The sequence below is a fragment of the Trachurus japonicus genome, unplaced genomic scaffold (genome assembly GCF_045865225.1).
Source record: "Trachurus japonicus isolate A0001 unplaced genomic scaffold, Traja_1.0 AP029687.1".
Lineage (NCBI taxonomy): Eukaryota > Metazoa > Chordata > Actinopteri > Carangiformes > Carangidae > Trachurus > Trachurus japonicus.
Window position 1 is genome coordinate 171,162 of NW_028219820.1, and position 8,184 is coordinate 179,345.

Genomic DNA, 8,184 nt, shown 5'->3' on the forward strand with positions numbered 1-8,184 from the left:
AGCTAATACCGTTAATCCTAATGTTATTAGTTTCTCTATTGAATTTGATAATTAATACTTAGTTAACCTGCTTATTAATTATTAATGTTTAATAATTATTGTCAATTACCAAACCCTTATGTAAGTCCCCTACAACCGCTAGGCGGCAGTACTGGTTAGTAGTCAGCTTACCGTACCATATAACGTAGTAGAGCAAGACTGCATGGAGCCACATGTATGTTGTTGAGAACGTGAGACATTAAACTAAGTTACTTGCTATCAACACGGCCTCATCCTTGGAACACGAACATGACAGCGCGGTTAGCAGATACTTGGTGTCACGGTGCGTTGGACCATGGGTTAAAGCAGATATCAGTGGCACGGCCGTTTCGGCTAATGCTGTGTTCAAGGCAGGCTTTTGAAACCGTAAGTTACAGCTTCAAGTCACAACTACGACTTGGTAGCGTTCCAGGTAACCCGTAGCTCAGGGGTCTCAAACTCAAATGAGCTGGGGGCCACTGCTGGCACTGTCATCTCAGTGGGGGGCCACTTCAGTGTTCGAGACAAGTATATAAAAAAAAAAAATTCTGAAAACGGGGTTTATTTTCAAATATTGTATGATAATTAGGGCTGTCAAACGATTCAAATTTTTAATCGCTATTAATCTCAAAATTTCCTGATCGCATCTTTTTCATTTTTGCTTGAAATACCAGCAATATGAATGGAAAGCATAAGAAACATCCAGATCTGGATGTTTCTTATGCTTTCCATGCTTTCCAAATAGCCTACCATTTTCATGGTATTTAAAAATCATCTGTCAGAGAGAGAGCATCCTTGTTTGGTGACAAGAACAAGTTCTCTAGTGTAGGAACATGAGGAGAAAAAACATGCAGGTTTTCTGTAACATTATAAAACGGCGCCCCCCACCCCCCCACCCCCTTACACACGCGCACGCACGCGCACACACACACACACACGCACACACACACACACACACACACACACACACACACACCACCCCCTCCACCCTCCTCCCTCCCTCACCAGGCTGAATGAACGGGCAATTGAGGGGGAAAAAAACTCGCTTGTCGAAGCGGCAGCTCTACGTCGCGCACAACCACAATAACGTCAACAACAGCAACAGCAACATGTTGCAGTGGATTATCACCGTTTGACCACGGGGCAGAGAGAGCAACTCCTCACAGTACAAATGCACGGTCGTCGGTGTGACGTGCAGAGCGCAGTGGGACGACTCCTCAGTCCATGAGTTTCATGTCTCAGACCGGATCATGTATCCAGCTGCAGAAATATCCGGGGGACGGGAGCGCCGCGGTAACCGTAGTAACTCACACACACTCAGACACAGACACGTACACCGACCTGGAGAGACAGCCCCTGCTGCCGACCTGTGTGGCCACGTCTGGAGAGAAGCTTCTCTGTTTCCCAAAACTACGGAGCGACCCGAGGTTAGCGCATTAATCGCGCGTAAAAAAAAAATAGTGCCATTAAAAGCATTTTGCGCTAACTTTGACAGCCTTATTTTTTACGTCAAGACGCGGGCCGGATGTAGGGGGGCCGCGGGCCGGATGTGGCCCCCGGGCCGGGAGTTTGAGACCCCTGCCGTAGCTCGTGTTTTTACCGTCCTGTTGTCTGTGAAAGTTCCCTATAACGGCCACTCGTAACTTCCGACCCGTGAACTCGTACCAGATCGAACTGGTATGACTTCACAGGAAGGAAAAACACAAAGTACGAGTTTCCTTGAACGCACCATGAGTTAGCAGCCCCCGCCCTTGTCAGGCATCAATTGGTCCTCGTGCTACGTCACCACATTCACGCGCATCCCTTGGCTGCACACACAGCCCTTCATGCCGTTCTCTCCCCTCATTGGATAACACTTGTATCCCACAAGGAAAATTTTCTCCTCGGGTTACAGCAGAGCAGAGTGACGGAGAGACTCGTGTTTAGGCTGAAATACTTCATGTAAGTGATTGCTGACGGAAAATAGGACTATTTAGGACTTATATTAACAAAAACATTCCACTGATATCTGCTTTAAATTTACGCCGGAATATCTCTTTAACAAATACACATTTTACAATAAGTAGGCTATTATTATTTTATTTTTTTACTGTAATTTTATTTGTGGACCATGGGACACTTGAAATCAAAATAGGGGTTATCTTTTCACATCTAATCAGAGGTTTAGATGTCTAATGTTTTATAGCTTTTCCATCTTTCATACCATGTAATGTTTGAATGTAGTGGAGGATTTCTATTTTAAACTCCTGAATCCTTGGTCTTAACTTAAGTCACAGCCATTATTACAGTTTCCTCCATGGCTCAGTGCTGCTCTCCAGACTGTAGGTTACAGCTCCATGGCGCCATCCTCTGGTACAAACTTCTCACTGACACACTCAACTTCAAACTTGTGTTCTTAAATTGTTAGAGTTTTTGTTGCTTTGGGTTTGAGGCAGATCAATAATAATTGAATGAATTACACATGATGGGAAAGACACTTGCATGATCTTGAGCCCTTTACTGTGTGAATATTAAAAAAAATAAACAAGTGAAAAGTTGTTTTACTGGGTTGATTTCACATAAATAATACAGAAATTAGGATTTTATGATGTCATTACTGATATTTAGGATGCAATTTAACAGACACGTTCTCATGACATTTTGGCATTTCTAACTTGTCCCTTTCTCTGAGCAGAAAAACAAAACAAAACGACAACAAAAAAACTTATACCTAACACAAATTCAGTACAGCCACTGACCAGTTGCATAAACATGATATCGCCTGTTTAAATAAGATAAATGAATGAGAATCAGGCCATTTGCCCACAGCTGTGGACATTGCATCAGTCTACCCTAATAAATACTGGATGGTCAGCACACATTGACATATTTTTCTCAAATTTCCTTAGCAATGTTCAATCACAAGTAATATTGTTATTTGTCCACTCCTAATACTACTAGCCTACTACTACTACTACTATTAATAATAATAGGTAGCCTAATGTCATTTCAGTAATACAGTGTGGCCCCCACCCCTCACCCATTGTTACCCTAGCAAAAAAAATGAATTACCAAAAAAATAATATAAAAAGAAAAGTGAAAAAAAGAAAGAGAGAGAAAGAGAAAGGAAAAGTAATAATAAGATAAATAATCATATAAATAAAATAAAAAAAACCTTCATAAATCATTTATCCATTTAACTGTATGAAAATTACACATATAACATTAACACACATGTAGATTCATCAAGCAAAACAAAGAAAAAGAAAAAAAGAATCCACAGTAGCAAAAGTAGAGCTGTTAGTTAAAAATATTAACAGATTTTTACAAGCTAAGGTATATTGTCTCCATGCAAACACTACTTACTTTTACAAGCTATTAAGGGCCAAATGTATGGAAAGAGTAGCAATGATTTTATTTTATAGCCAAGTATTCACATACCCAAAGACACCAAAACCCAAATAAAATATGTATCTATTTATTTACACAAATGAATTGAAAATGGGGGTTATCTTTTCCCATAATCAGAGGTTTTATTTAGTGATTTGTAAATGTCTAATGTTTTTATAGCTTTTCCATCTTTCATACCATGTAATGTTTGAATGTAGTGGAGGATTTCTATTTTAAACTCCTGAATCCTTGGTCTTAACTTAAGTAACAGCCATTATTACAGTTTCCTCCATGGCTCAGTGCTGCTCTCCAGACTGTAGGTTACAGCTCCATGGCGCCATCCTCTGGTACAAACTTCTCACTGACACACTCAACTTCAAACTGGTGTTCTTAAATTGTTAGAGTTTTTGTTGCTTTGGATTTGAGACAGATAAAAAAAAGAATAAACGTGCCTACTAATGATAGGAAAACACACTTGCATGATATTTATCCCTTACTTTGAGTAAGAAAAAAAACAAAAAGAAAAATTGAAGATAAGTACTGTTGATTTCACATAAAGAATAACAAAGATTTTTTAAAATATCATTACTGATATTTAGGATGTCATTTGACCCACATGTTCTCATGCCATTTTGGCATTTCTAACTTGTCCCTTTCTTTAAAAACAAAACTTTTACATAACACATTGAGTGTCCAGCCACTGACCAGCTCCATAAACATGATATCACCTGTTTAAATAAGATAAATAATGATACTAATGAGAATCAGGCCATTTGCCCACAGCTGTGGACATTGCATCAGTCTACCTTCATAAATACTGGATAGTATTTATAGCAGCCACCTTCTTTCAGAGTTTGTGCTCCTGTGATCAGTGGGAGTAGCTACATCCACACTAAATCTTGTTGAGTTGATTTTCCTAGCAGGGGTTTCTAGAGGTTTTCCAATGGGGGGTCCTGTGCTGGTGGTGTTGCTCCTCTGTCTGTCTGGGACATGGGCTCAGGCAGAAAGTGGAGGAGCTGACAATGTTAGCGCTGATATCTGGGCTGAGCTCAGAGCTCTGAGAGAAGAACTGAAGTGCACCAAGGTTGAACTGACAGATAAAGTGGCCGTTCTTGAGAAGGAGAAATCAGGTACAGTACTATGCCAAAGTTTTAGGCATTTAGTTGTTTAGATTCCAAAAACTCCATTTTTTAACCTTCGTCTTATGTCAGCTTTCTGCTATCATCTTTTGTGTTGGTGTCAGTTTTGACCAGAGACTTAAATCAGGTGTAAAATACACTAAAAACAATTATTTATCATCCCATTTGTTTCTCGACTCTTGGTCACGTTGTTAGGCTTCTTTATCCATGAAAAGGTTGGTTTTGCCTTTGTGAGTTCAGTTTTAATTCTCATGATTGTTCTTATCCCTATCTTATCTTAGTCCTGCAACAGAGGACTGTTGGATTTTAGTCAAATCAATAGGAACACACAATAACCACCAGCCAGAAAAGTGTAAAAAAGAAGTCATTCCAACAGTGTTATTTCAAAGAACTTCATATGATATTTCAGAGATCAGCCTCAGACTGACAGCGACTACAGAAGAGCTGGAAGCAACGAAAACGGAACTGCAGCTCCAGAAGACAAAAGTGGAGGAACTGACTAATGGTAAGTCATAAAATTCCCATTTTTAGTATATAAAAATCTAAGAAAAGCAATTCATTAAACATTAGACATTTGCAGGAATATTGAAAAACAAAACAGAAGTACATGTAGTGGAGTCCAATGACTGAAGACCATCCTCATACATATTTTACAGACAACCCTGCTTAAACAAAAAATACATTAATCAAAAAAGAATTGTGGACATGACACTTGTTGTTTCAATCTTTTAAGAGAGAATCTTGTTTCCATGTGTTTACAGAAAATGTGAAGTACGCATTCACTGCTGGTTTGGATCCAGGGAATATTGGACCGTACGATACTGAAAAAACTCTTGTCTACGGAAAAGTACTCACCAATGTTGGTGGGGCTTATAACCCACATACAGGTAGTGTATACATCACCACATGCTTCATAACATAAACTGACAATGTTGAGTATTGGACAGTGATGATGAGATCTCTGCTTCTTTACTGTTCCAGGTATCTTCACTGCTCCAGTTAAAGGAGTCTACTACTTCAGATTTACTGCCTTCAACCACAACAAATATGAAACATGGATAGGAGTCAACTTATACCATAATAATCAGAGAGTCCTGCACAATTCTATTAAACATGAGATATCTGGATCTGCATTAGTCCTCCAGATGGAAAAGGGAAGTGTGGTCCATATGTCTTTGCACCCACATGCTGTGCTTTATGAGGATAATGCCTTCCGAAACAGCTTCAGTGGTTTTTTGCTGTATCGTCTGTGATTTTAGGTCGGCTACTTTGACACCTTCAAGAAAGGCCTTAAACAAACCATGTCAATGATTAATCAGAATTTGACTGTTGATTTCACTACAATGAAAAGTAATGTGTATTAGTCAATAACAAGGCTCATTTTACAATATAAAGGTGTCCATTAAAATACATTAATACCTAATGACTTCCTGTCCTTTATTATCAGAAACTATGAAATATGTATTAATTCTAAAAAAGGTAATTTACACTGACCATTAGAGTGTTTATAAATGATAATTCATATGGAGGAGCCTGATGACAAGGTGACGGACTGACCAGTCACTTTACTGTGTTTGTTTTGAACGAATTAGAAATTATTGGAAAACACACTTGCATGATCTTGAGTCCTTACCTTGAATATTACAACAACAACAAAATGGAGAAAAGAAAAAAATGGCGAGAAGTCCTCCCAACTGACCAATAACCAATTTAACCAAGTGAAAAGTTGTTTTACTGGGTTGATTTCGCATAAAGAATAACAAAAAGATTATGTTATTATATCACTACTGATATTTAGGATGTTATTCGACCCACATGTTCTCATGACATTTTGGTATTTCTAACTTGTCCCTTTCTTTAAAAACAAAACTTTTACATAACACATTGAGTGTCCAGCCACTGACCAGCTCCATAAACATGATATCACCTGTTTAAATAAGATAAATAATGAGAATCAGGCCATTTGCCCACAGCTGTGGACATTGCATCAGTCTACCTTCATAAATACTGGATGGTCAGTAGCAGCCACCTTCTTTCAGAGTTTGTGCTCCTGTGATCAGTGGGAGTAGCTACATCCACACTAAATCTTGTTGAGTTGATTTTCCTAGCAGGGGTTTCTAGAGGTTTTCCAATGGGGGGTCCTGTGCTGGTGGTGTTGCTCCTCTGTCTGTCTGGGACATGGGCTCAGGCAGAAAGTGGAGACGATGACAATGCTTATATCTGGGCTGAGCTCAGAGCTCTGAGAGACATGGTGGTGGAGCAGAAGGTGGAACTGAAGTTTACCAAGGCTGAACTGACAAATAAAGTGGCCGTTCTTGAGAAGGAGAAATCAGGTACAGTAATATGCCAAAGTTTTATTTGGCACTTTGTTGTTTAGATTCCAAAAATTCCATATTTTAACCTTCGTCTTATATCAGCTTTCTGCTACCATCTGTTGTGTTGGTGTCAGTTTTGACCAGAGACTTACAGTAAATCAGCTGTAAAATACACTAAAAACAATTATTTATCATCCCATTTGTTTCTCAACTCTTGGTTACGTTGTTAGGCTTCCTTATCTATGAAAACGTTGATTTTGCCTTTGTGAGTTCAGTTTTAAAGGTACAGTATGTAAGAAATCTAAAGCAACTGGCCGTAAAATCCTCCTAATATGTCACAGAGACTCAGGAATAATGTTCATATAACATGATGAACTCACCAACAACAATAGTACAGCCAGAGTATTTGCATTAAAAATCTTTTTTTGCAGACTGCAAATCATGTTTATGTTTTGAATTTACGTTTACATGTTGCGCCACCTAGCGCTCTCTCCCAGTCACGGCGGCATCAGTGGCGTTTCAGCCTCCGGTCTGCTCCACTGAGCTGCCGCTACGGCTGGGAGAAAAAATAAACAACTTCATATGATATTTCAGAGATCAGCCTCAGACTGACAGCAACTACAGCAGAGCTGGAAGCAACGAAAACTGAACTGCAGCTCCAGAAGACAAAAGTGGAGGAACTGATGAATGGTAAATCAAAAAATCCTGTTATTATAATCTAAGAAGATTAATTCATTAAACTATTGGTTTTCATGCTTTCTTTAGTCCAAGTGATAGAACTGGTTTCAAAAATGAGAACTGTTCCGAAGGAAGTGAGAATTAAGTTATGGGGAAAAACTGGATGTTTCTAGAACAAACTGGATGAGATCCAGAGATGACATCTGCAGGAATATTTAAAAACAAAACCAGAAGTACATGCAGTGAAGTGAAGACCACATCCTAATACATATTTCAACTACAGACAATCCTGCTTAAACAAAAAAATCCATTAATATTAATCCTCAAACTCTATGATATTTCAGAGATCAGTCTCAGACTGACAGCAACTGAAAACAAGGTGACAGCAACTACAGAAGAGCTGGAAGCAACGAAAACTGAACTGGAGCTCCAGAAGACAAAAGTGGAGGAACTGATTAATGGTAAGTCATAAAAATCCTATTGTTAGTATATAAAAATCTAAGAAAAGCAATTCATTAAACTATTAGTTTTCATGCGTTTCTAGTCCAAGTGATAGAACTGGTTTCTAGAGTGACAACTGATCAGAAGGAAGAGAAGTACTGGAGGTTTCTAAGAACAAACTGGATGAGATCCAGACGACATTTGCAGGAATATTGAAAAACAAA